Source organism: Cornus florida, unplaced genomic scaffold (assembly GCF_030987335.1).
Source record: "Cornus florida cultivar Cherokee Brave unplaced genomic scaffold, ASM3098733v1 CherokeeBrave_3.0.0_Hap2_Chr05, whole genome shotgun sequence".
Lineage (NCBI taxonomy): Eukaryota > Viridiplantae > Streptophyta > Magnoliopsida > Cornales > Cornaceae > Cornus > Cornus florida.
In genome coordinates this window covers 59571702-59584159 of record NW_026775575.1, presented here as the reverse complement: position 1 = coordinate 59584159, position 12458 = coordinate 59571702, and the positions used below count along the sequence as shown (strand labels likewise).

The window sequence follows — 12458 nt, the reverse complement described above, 5'->3', positions numbered from 1 at the left end:
CTTATGAAGAAGCTCTCGGCTGATTCCCTTCAGGCGAATTAAACCGCTGCCCTACAGTAGAAGGTAGATGCTCTGGAAGCTTCCTTTAAGGAAGCTAAGAATGAAAAGGCTGAGCAGCAGAAGTCACTCAAATATTTTGGTAGGAGAGTTGGGGAGCTGGAGAACAAGGCAATCGAGCTTAGCTGGCAGCTTGGGAAAACAAACTCTTTGATCTAGACCTGCAAAGATGGGGGTTTGGAGATGTTTGCTCGTTTTACCCAAATTGTGAATCTTTGATATGCCAAAGGGTTTAGGCTTGGCTTTGCTCAGGGACAGCTTCCCTGTGATACCCCTCGGATCCGAGACACGGGTTGATCAGGCCCAAGCCCAAACCTGAGGGAATATCAAACAATTAATATTTTAACGAACACGGAATACATATTGAATTAAAGAAATAAAAATAATAAGCTGAAAGAAACTAGAATAAAAATCCTCAAAACATAATTATTTAAATCCGTTAATCTAAAACTCCATAAGTGTATAACTCGGGAATCCATCCAGTGGACCCCTTATTAAAACCCAATAGAAACTAAAATATCTGAAATAGAATCTAAAGCTAAACATAGAAAAGATTCCTACGTAGTCAGAGGAATGAATATCTGTATCTGCTCTGCACGTCCAAGCTCTAACCTTGGAACTGACCGACACCTGAAAAATAAAGAGTGGGTCAGGCCCATATGCAAGTCCTATTCTACTACGATCCAAGCAGTAATCCGATACGCAGATACATCCTAGATAGCTCAACAATATCTATCTAGTCCATACATATATTATCCACACTAAGGGATATTCACTGGACTACAGTAGGGGTCTCAACCTGAATAGAAAGCAACATGTGAAAACGCACTCAAAGGTGGGCATGAGTACCTATACCTAACAGGGTACACCTCAACCTACTTTAACCAGCTACGCATCCACTGCATATACGCACCCTAACCAACGAGTATGAGACTCAAGCTCTTCTCGTGGTACCATAAACATATATATAAAGTCCGTCCAAAACCAGGGTATGTCATTCAAATACTTATTGAGATGACATACAATATACAAACTAGTTAGTCACTCAACTTATTCAGTTGATATGATTTAACTACCATCCATTAATCCAGGAAGCCATTTAACTTAGTCACAGTTGATCTGACTCCATCACAATTTGGATTCAATATTTTTCAATCCATCCTTTAATCCATTAGGGTAGGTTTAAGCGTTTTGAGCTAAACCGTCCCTAGTATGTCACCGTCCCATACCGGTGCATACAATCCTCCATATCCATGTAAATTACAAAACATAATAATAAGCTAGTAATTTACAATCCAAACCATTATCCATATCATTGCAGAAAAGTATTTAAAATTTTAGCAATATAAATCCCAGCACTAATTCATGTAATTGCACTAGAGAATTTAATATTCCAACAATTAACATCCAGAGCATGCATAGTTCAAACCTTAAACATAAAATGATCTATCATGCATCCAATATAAGATTTATAATCTTATTATAATCCATTATATTGCCTAAAATTAAGTTAAGCAATTTGGTTCTTTCCATCCATTATCAGTATGCTAAGTTGTATGCTTTTATACTGATTCATCCTTTAAATAATTTATAAAAATTTATTTACATATCCGTATTGTCAAATTTCCTAAGCATAAGAAGTGTATTATGCATTTTAGAACCACCCAAAGTCCATTTAACCCATTTAGATTACTTAAAATAGGTTCCAAAACAATTCTGGGCAATTAAAACTAAGTTCCAGGTCGCGGCCCAACTTAGTCGGCTCAATTGCCAACTGAGCAGGCTAAGTTCCTAACTTAGTCGGCTCAGTTTCCAACTGAGCAGGCTAAGTTGCCAACTTAGTCGGCTCAGTTTCCAACTGAGTCGGCTAAGTTGGTGCTGATGCCGTCTTCTTCGTTCGTTCAGCCTCTGTAAACCCTAAAACTCCATTGCTAAGGCCTCTAAGCTTCAACCTACGTCCCATATGTCTATACTAAATTATTTTAAGTGTTTTAACATGCAAAGATTCAATTTAAACAACAATTCATGCATAAAGATCACAAAACTAAAGAAAACACGAACAGGTATGTATAACTCTGCAACCTTCTGTTTCATTTTGATTAAGCATGCATAATTAATTTGTTTTAGCATTAATTAAACTCCTGGAGTCTAGCTAGGCATGCACAGAACATGAATTAAAGGGAAATAGCAAGAACATAAACTTGCCTTTGAGTTTCAGATTTGAAACTCTAATCCACGTCTCTGAACTTCCAACTTTGTTCCATGCCTCTGTTACTCTTGGCTAACCCAGAAGCAACCCACTCCTTCCTCCTTGAGCCTCTCTATTAAACCCTCAAAGTTCCCTCTCTGTTACTCTCTATATTCCTCTCTGTAACTCTCCGTTTCATAGTATTCATGAATAGGCTGAATAGGGTTTGTTTTGTAACCCTTAGCAGGTGTATGCTTAGGTATTTATAGGTTTTAATCTAAACCCTACATTAAATCCTAAACCAACAACAAGTCGGCTCTAACCCAACTACAATGTATAACATAAAACCCTAGTAATGAAACAGCTAAAATTACATTTAAATCACAAAGCCACATAAATAATTTAAACGCTAAAATATAATTAAGTTAAAAAAAACAAAATATAATTTAAATAACCAATTAAAATAATTCCATTAAAACCATAATAATAAAAGAAAATAAAACACCATTTAAATAAACCAATCCACAAGTAATTTAAACAACACAAGACAAACAAGCATGTAATCAATTAACAATCAAATAATCAATTAAGTCCAACACACAAGCTACTAAACAATTTAAATAATTAAAAATTAAAAATTCAATTAAAACAATAAATTAAATACCAGGACTATCCTTCTGAAATTAGGGGTATTACATTCCCTCTGCGGAGAGAGCTTATGGCGATGCTGATGAGCATGATGCCGAGCAGGGTCTCCTGATCACCGGCGAGTATGGTGAGCCATCCGCTGGGCCTAAGAAGATAGAATTTGTTGCTCTGTTGAAAGGTGAATTGCTTTTATTGTAGAAAGAATTTTTTCTTTTAATGGAAGCTCCTTCCTTTTCACATTTTTCCTAACTGCTTGTGCTCATTGGAATTTTTTTGTTATGTCTAGCTTTTGCATTTAGCCAATTTTTTGGAAAATTTAGTCTAGCATGGTATTCGGCACTTAGGGCTTTTGCCTCTTGATGTGATTGACACTTGGGGCCGTTCGTCTTTTTGTACTTATCCAAAATTTTGAAAAATTTGGTCTAGTATGATGTTCAGCACTTAGGGCCTTTGTCTGTTTTTGCGATCGGTTCTTATGACCGTTCAGCTTTTTTGGACTTCATCAATTTTCTGATCAAGTGTGATTGGGCGTTCGGCTCTTGGGGCCTTCACCTAATTTTTTGCAATCGGTTCTTGTGACCATTCGACTTTTTGGACTTGATTAATTTTCTGATCAAGTGTGATCGTGCGTTCAGCTCTTGGGGCCTTTGTCTAGTTTTGCGATCGGTTTTTGTGACCGTTCAGCTTTTTGGACTTGATCAATTTTCTGATTAAATCTGATCGGGCGTTCGGCTCTTGGGGCCTTCGCACTTAGGGTCGTTCGGCTTTTTGCACTTAGTCGAATTTAGGAAATTTGGTCTAGTAAGGCATTCGGCACTTGGGGCCTTTGCCTTTTGATGCAGTCTGCACTTGGGGTCATTTGGCTTTTTATAGTTAGCCAAATTTAGGAAATTTGGTCTAGTATGGCGTTCGGCACTTGGGGCCGTCCGGCTTTTTTGTACTTAGCCAAATCTTTGGAAGATTTGGTCTAGTATGGAGTTCGGCACTTGGGGCCGTTCGGCTTTTTTGTACTTAACCGAATCTTTGGAAGATTTTGGTTTAATATGGCGTTCGACACTCGGGGCCTTTGCCTCTTGGTGCGATCGGTGGTGGTTATCGCGGGCACCAACCATTTAAAGATGCACTAAGAGTGTGAGTGTGTAATGTGGCCAAGTTTTAAATTTATAAAAGCCACTACTACCTCTAACTAAAAATATAGCTAGGGTGAGTAGAGATCTTCCTAAAGGATTGTAGGAGTGCTTGCTATGGAAACAATGTATAGGGTTAGTAGGTCAAGTGATCAAAAGATGGTTTGTTTGGTCAATTAAACTACAATGCAATTGAAATTAAAGCAAGTAAAAGGTAACAATTTAGAATATAGGTAAACAATATAGAGAAGAGGACTTGAGATACTAGAGCTCACCACTAAGCTTGACTTCACTAGACACTAGCAATTGTATATCAATGGGGGAAATTGAATTGTAACTTTTGTGTGTGTGTGACATTAATTGAAACTAGGCATGGATGGCAAATAAGTATAGATTGTCTAACCAAATCATATGGAAAGCATAACCTATCAAGTGAGACCAAAATCCATTCAATGAAACCACAATGTATGCACACACAACTATCTAGAAACATACACCCTTTGCATTCATAAGTATGGAACACCAAGGAACAAGAATAGATTGTCCCCCTATCTAAGAATCTTAAACAATTATACTTCATCTACACTAAAGACATGGAAATTAAACTAAGTAAGCTAAAGGTGTGGCACAATCCATCAAGAAACAAGTGTGAACCATCAAATAAATTACAAGAGTGTTCAATTAAGCACTATGTTTTGACCATCTCTAGATTAACTTCATCCATACACATAGATATGCATAAACTCCACTAAATCTAAAGAAAAGCACATGAATTATCCATTCTAGCATACATAAACATATGGTTAGAAGTAGATAATCAATTGAAAGCATTAATCCATACACATCAAGTAGAAACCACAAGATATGTATATAAATCCAAGATCAAAACATTTATTACAAGCAAATCCCCAAAAATATATAAAACACTAGGTCTAGGAAGCAAACTTAGGGGCTACTCTAGCCCCAAGTAGATGTCTAGCCACTTATTGAAGTAGTCATCCAACCCTCAAGGGCTACCTCCATGGTAGACATGACCTCTTTCTTGATGGAAACCCTAGAAGAATGGAAGAACTCCTAAAAATGTGTAAAAACTCTCTAGTCTCTAGCCTCCTCTCTAAGATGTGACATATGATATGAGTCAAGAAGATATTTTCAATTTTCTAAGCTATGTGTAAAAATGGCTCAAAATCCTTTTATATGAGGCTCAAGTGTCATACCTAATGGTCTAGATTCTTGCACTAGGGTCCTTGCAATGATTGCACCATGAGCCAACTTTTAATGAGTTGGAATTTATTTTTTTCGAACTTGAGGAGGTTTGATCGATCGAACTGTTTTGAGATCGATCGAACGTTGGTGAGATCCATCGAATACTGCAGAGATTGATCATCCTTGGCGGTGCCTTTTTGAATAAAGACAAATCTCTGAGATATTTTGGGATATTTTGGGAAAGAGACAAGAGTGGTAGGTGTGGATAAGATTGAATATTTTCGATCAATCGAAGAGAAGTTGGATTGATCGAACATGGCGGAATCTTTTGGATAAGGACAAAGGCTCGGATCCATCTTGAAGTGTCCAGATTGATGTTGTTCTGATCGATCAAAAGAATGTTGAGATCAATCGAAGATGTTGATTTTCCACACTTTACTCTTTTCTTCCATTTAGCTTGAGATTGCTTCTATTAAGCTCTTATTTGGTTGAATTAACTTATTTTCGGGATAAGTACCTAAAAAGGTCAATAACATGAAATTAGTCTAAGACGGAAAAATAAAATAGATAAAGGTCCTAGAATACCTAAGCTTAAGGGGTTTAATTACGCACTTTTCAGCGTTCATCAATCGGCACTTGGGGCCGTTCGGCTTTTTATACTTAGCCAAATTTAGGAAATTTGGTCTAGTATGGCGTTCGACACTTGGGGCCTTTGCCTTTGGTGCAATCAGCACTTGGGGCCATCTGACTTTTTTGTACTTAGCCAAATCTTTGGAAGATTTTGGTCTAGTATGGCATTCGGCACTTAAGGCCTTTTCCTCTTGGTGCGATTGGCACTTGGGGCCGTTAGGCTTTTTTGTGCTTAGACAAATCTTTGGAAGATTTTGGTCTAGTATGGCATTCGGCACTTGGGGCCTTTGCCTCTTGATGCGGTCGGCACTTGGGGTTGTTCGGCTTTTAAGGACTTAAACATCTTTGCTGGTCAAGCTCGATCGGGTGTTCAGCTCTTGGGGCCTTCGCCTATTTTGTGATCAGCTCTTGGGGTCGTTTGACTTTTAAGGACTTGAATAACTCTATTAGTCAAGCTCGATCACGCGTTCAACTCTTGGGGCCTTCGCTTATTTTGCAATCGGCTCTTGGGGCCGTTCGACTTTTAAGGATTTGAACAGCTCTGCTGGTCAAGCTCGATCGTGCATTCAGCTCTTGGGGCCTTCACCTATTTTGTGATCGGCTCTTGGGGCCATTTGGCTTTTAAGTACTTAAACAGCTCTGATGGTCAAGCTTGATCGGGCGTTCGGCTCTTGGGGCCTTCGCCTATTTTGCAATTGGTTCTTGGGGCCGTTCGGCTTTTAAGGACTTAAATAGCTCTGTTAGTCAAGCTCGATCGGGCATTCGGCTCTTGGGGCCTTCGCCACCTGAATTCTATTGTGTCAAAACCTTTTGCTAGTTTCTCCACTTCTTCTTTGTAAGCACTCATCCTTTCTTCCCTTAGAATGTATTCACCTATCACTTGTTTAGTGACGAGTTGTGAGTCACTAAAGGCTAGAAGATGCTTTACCTGAAGCTCTTTGGCCAACCTTAGTCCTGCCAAGAGTGCTTTGTACTCTGCTTCATTATTTGTGGCAGGGAACTCTAATCTGATTGCTTGATGGAGTCTAGTCCCCTCGGGGGTTACAATCTACAGTCCTGTTCCTGCGCTATTCTAGCTTAAGGAGCCAACTACGAATAATTTCCAGAGGGAATTTTCTGTAATCTGTTACCCTTCTCTTGGATCAGTTTTCAAAAGGAAATCTGCGACCACCTGCCCTTTTTTTTTTTTTTTTTTTTTTTTTTTTTGCGTAAGCCTCGACCATTCTCCCGATTTGCTTTTCGAACACTCTGTTAATCAACTGCTAATAGGTTACCCCTATGAAGGGCATTACCTAATAGCAGTAGGTACATTATTTGGTGATGAAAGAGGTCTTCTCTTTATCCAAAGGGGCCATCGAGATTTAGTTATAACCTGAGTAAGTATTAAGAAAAGTTAATCTTTCGTACCTAGTTGTAGTATTCACCATTTGATCGATCTTCCAGAGTGGGAAGCTGTCTTTGGGGCAGGCTTTATTCAGGTTGGTGAAATCAATGCACACCCTCCATTTGCCATTCTCCTTTTGGATAACGACTACGTTTGTGAGCTATTGTGGATACTGGACTTCTCGAATGAATCTTATTTCTAGGAGTTGGTCAACCCCCTCTGCAATGATTCTATCCTTTCTAGGGTGAACCTTCTTCATTTTTGTTTCACTGGGCGAAAGCTTGGATCCACATTCAGCCTATGCCATGCCACTTTGGGATTGATTCCTGGCATGTCCCAATGATTTCAGGCAAATACATCTGCGTTCTGCCTTAGGACTTTTGTCAATTCGTCCTTTTATTCGGGTGACTGGAGGGCCCCAATATAAGTTACTTTCTGTTCTTTCAATCGATGTACTGCTTCTAGGGGTTCTTTGGTCGGGATTCTTCCTCGGGTTCTTCGTTCTCTTTTAGAGGAGAGGAGCTTGGTAATTGCTATTTCAGTGCTTGTTTCCCCTTATCATCTGGTTGGATTGTGGTATGGTAGCACTCTTTCGCTACCTTCTGATCTCCCCAAATATCAATAATCTCTCACCCTATGACCTAGTGCAGAGTTGATGGGACTCCCCCCATTTGGTAGATCCAACCTCTACCCATGAGCAGGTTGTAGGTCGAATAAATGTCCACGATCATAAAATCCTTTTTCAAGGTTCTTTTGGCTACAGAGACTGTTAGCATAATCACACCAATAGGCTCTACTCTCTTCCCGTCAAATCCTACCAATGGGTTCCCAGTGGGTCGGATCTGTTCCAGATTAAGTTTCAACTGGTCGAATGTCCACTTAGTTATGATGTTGGTGCTGCTGCCGGGATCAATGAGTACAGTTTGCTGCCAACAGACTGATCACTAGAGGATATTCGTGTGGGCGCTACACTCTTCGTAGGTCCCTTTTATAAAAGGAAATCTAGGTCGGGTTCAATCGGTTTTCTACCGAATTAACTTCCCCAATCCTTAGCATTTTATTGGCCTGTTTGAGTTGTAGCTTGTAAGAGTTTTCAGGCTGCTTGTCCTCTTTTGGATGGCCATGAATTATGTTAATGACCTATATGGGTTGATTATCTCCCACAGCCCTTGGAGCCGGTCTGGCATGTTCAGTTTGCCTTGGATGACTTGAATTAGCTAGATACTCAGCTAATTCACCTTTGGCTATAAGGGTTTCCACCTATTTTCTCAGACTCCTGCAATCATTAGTTAAGTGTCTAAAATCACTATGGAAAGTATAATACTTACTTTAGTCCCTTTGATCCATTGGTTGTCTGATAGGTGTAGGGAGTGGAAAGAGTTTCCTTGCTTTGGTTTCCTGATACAGCCTTGTCAGTGTGACCTTGAGAGGTGTAACTTTCTCAGCTATTTGTGAATTTTTCTCGGGAGCTCTTCCCTCGATACTCGGGGGTTCCCGCTGAGCTCTTGAGATATTCGGGCGTTCCTTTAGTCAGTTTTCCACTATAACCAGGGTCGCCCTTTGCTATCTGATCATCTCATTTTCTTCGAGCTTGATGTAATTCTGCGCTCTTGTGTTCAATTCTAACATGTCTGTTGGAGTTTTCTTCACAAGAGAAGAATGAGAATGTGTGCCCTGTATCATGGCTATTTTGAATGCTGATGAGTGCTGAAAAGTGCGCAATTAAACCCCTTAAGCTTAGGTATTCTAGGACCTTTATCTATCTTACTTTCCCATTTTAGACTAATTTCTTGTTATTGCCCTTTTTAAGTACTTATCCCAAAAATAAGTTAATTCAGCCAAATAAGAACTTAAAAGAAGCAATCCCAAGCTGAATGGAAGAAATAAGCAAATTGGAAACAAAATGAAGTAAAGTGTGGAAATCAGCAAGTTTGATCGATCTCAACATTCCTTCGATTGATTAGAGCAGCATCGATCTTGACACTTCAAGATGGATCCAAGCCTTTGTCCTTATCCAAAAGATTCTACCATGTTCGATCGATCCAACTTATCTTCGATCGATCGAAAATATTCGATCTTATCCACATCTACCACCCCACCTACCACTCTTGTCTGTTTCCCAAAATATCCCAAAATATCTCAGAGATTTTCCTTTATTCAAAAAGGCACCACCAAGGATGATCGATCTCTGCAGCATTCGATGGATCTCACCTTAGTTCGATCGATCTCAACTTAGTTCGATCGATAGAACCCTCTCAAGTGTGAATTAAATCAAATTCCAGCTCATTAAAAGTTATCTCATGGTGCAATCATTGGAAGGACCCTAGTGCACGAATCCAGACCATTGGGTGTGACACTTGAGCCTCCTATATAAGGATTTTGAGCCATTTTTACATAGGGCTTGGAAGATCTTTAATATGCACATATTTAGAAACATTCTTAGAGAGGAAGAAAACGAGAGGAGGAAAGGCTAGAGACACATTCTTGGGAGGTCTTCCATTCTTCTAAGGTTCCATCAAGAAGAAGGTCATTCCTACCATGGAGATAGCCCTTGAGGGTTGGATGACTACTTCAATGAGTGGCTAAACATCTTCTTGGGGCTAGAGTTAGCCCTAAGCATGCTTTCTAGACTCTAATGCTTTGTATTTTGAGGAGATTTTTGTTGTAATCTTGTCTTGATACTTATTTCATATATGAATCTTGTTTATTCAATTATTTATGTGGTTTAATACTTCCAATTGATCATTTGATTATATCCATATATCTATGTATGCTAGAATAGATGTTAATGTGTTTATCTCTAGTATTTGTGTTATTGATGCATGTCTATGTATATTGATGTTATGGATCTAGAGATTGTCAAGGCATTGTGCTTAATAGAATACTATTGTGGTTTATTTGATGGTTCATACTCATGTCTTGATGGATTGTGCCTCTCCCTTAGTTTATTTAGTTTAATTTTCATACCCGTAGCTTAGTTGTAGTATAGTTGCCTTAGTTGTTAGATGGGAGGACAATCCATGCTTATTGTTTGATGTTCCATGCTTAAGAATGCAAGTAGTATTATTCTCTAACCATGTGATGTGTTTGGATTGTGAGCTTAAAGGAAGGATTAATGGCTTGGTTTGATGTATTGTGCTATTCACTAGGTTGCTTAAACAATATATGCTTGATTGGTCATCCATGCTTGTTGAAACAATTAATCACACACTCTCAAATTGCAACATATGTTTCCCCTCATTACTTATGCATTCAATGTCTAGAATGGTGATGTTTAGTAGTGACCTCTAGACCCCAAGACCCCACTCTCTTATTTTCTCTAAATTTCATTTAAATTGCTTATTCTACATTGAACTTGTTTAGTTTAACTTATAGTTTAATCAACTAAACACACCATCTTTTGATCACTCGACCTACTAACCCTATACATTGTTTCCATTACAAGCACGCCTATAATCCCTTGGGACGATCCTTACTCACCCTAGCTATATTTTTAGTTAGAGGTAGTAATGGCTTTTATAAATTTAAAACTTGGCCACGTTGCACACTCACACACTCTTTTGCACATCTTTTAGATGTTGGTTCGATGACACACCAAGTTTTTAGCGCCGTTGTCGGGGATTTGAATTGGTAATGCCATATTTTGGAAATAAATGAATTAGTACTCTTTTGATTATGTCTTTACTTTATTTTCTTTTTCTTGTTACTTATTGTGTTTGTTCTTGATTGGCTAGGTACATTGAGATAAGAGAGTTAAACAAAGGGAATTAAAGAGCAAAGGAAGCAATGAAGCCAAGTGAAGCTAAGCAAAAGCATAAAGGAGCTAAAATCTAAAAATTTGTAAAGCATAGCAAGGCTTGAAACTTGAAAGTTTAATTGAAGTTGTTTAAGAACCCTTTGTGAGATCTTTCTAACTTAATCTCTAGTTAAATCATTGGCCCACGTGGTGGCAAGTTTTTCATTTCATAGATAAATCGTTGGCCTGCGTGGAGGCAATTTACTTTTCTTTGCATAATTGTTCAAACATGGGAGTATGGGATCAATGTATATGGAGAATATTTGTTGATTGATTTGTTGTGGGGGTGAAGTGATTGTTATTTGTTTGTTATTTGTGTTGCAAGTGCATGCATAGTCGTAGGTATTAAATCCTACTCTTGTCCCTCCTAATTTGCATTTTGAATCGGTTGTTCATAATCCTGGGGGAAGAGGTAGTTCTCATCACTCCATTTTACCAATGGAGGAATTGAATGACGACCATGTGGAGGACCTTGGTCACATAGACCAACAAGGCATCCTCCACCCTAATGTGCATCATGAAAATATTCAAGTACCATTAGGCATGTCTAGACCATTCATTCCCCCACAACAACAAGGCTAAATTCCATTGGGAATGCCTCAGCCAATTTTTGCTCCACAACCTCCCATTATGTAAGGCAATCAAGGTGTTCGAGTAGCACCGCCTGTTGTGAATCCTCCCATTGCTTTAAGAGACCATTATGTGCCTAATGAATACAATGCACCTACTTGCATTCAATTGCCCCCATTTAGAGCACATCACTATGAGATTAAACCACAAACCATTCAAATGCTTCCCAACTATCACGGACTTCCAAGTGAAAAACCTTATAAGCATTTGGATGAGTTTCTTGAAGTATGTTCCACAGTGAAATACACGAACATGCCAAAAGAAGTGTTAAGACTCAAACTCTTTCCTTTTACCCTTAAGGATAAGGTAAAATATTGGTTCAACAATGTTAGGCCTTTTTCGATGACTTATTGGGCAGAAATGCAACAAGAGTTCTTGAAGAAGTACTACCCAGTATTAAAGACCAATGCTATGAGAACTTTCATTCGTAAATTTTCTCAAGGGGATAGGGAAATATTTCATGAGGCATGGGAAAGGTTTAATGACTTACTTAGGAAGTGCCCACATCATGACATACCTAAGTGGCAACTAGTTTAATATTTCTTTAAAAGTTTACCGGATAGTCACAAGGGTATGGTTGATGCATCTATGGGTGGGTCTTATCTTGATAAGCATGAGGATGATGTGTGGCAATTGTATGCAAGTATGAGTGAGAATTCAATGCATAGATCTTTATCCTCTAAAATTGTATAAATCTAGGTGGAAGGAAGAATGTTGGCTTATATCAAGTTGACAATTCTAATGACATAGCTGCCGAGATGAAATCCTTATCTCAAAGGTTTGATTAATTTT

The 12458-nt window shown here is 38.7% G+C and overlaps 1 pseudogene; it reads right to left on the bottom strand.

The window, feature by feature from the left end:
- Nucleotides 1–12083: 12083 nt before the first annotated feature.
- On the bottom strand, nucleotides 12084–12181 carry LOC132310880 (small nucleolar RNA R71; annotated as a pseudogene).
- Nucleotides 12182–12458: the final 277 nt, after the last annotated feature.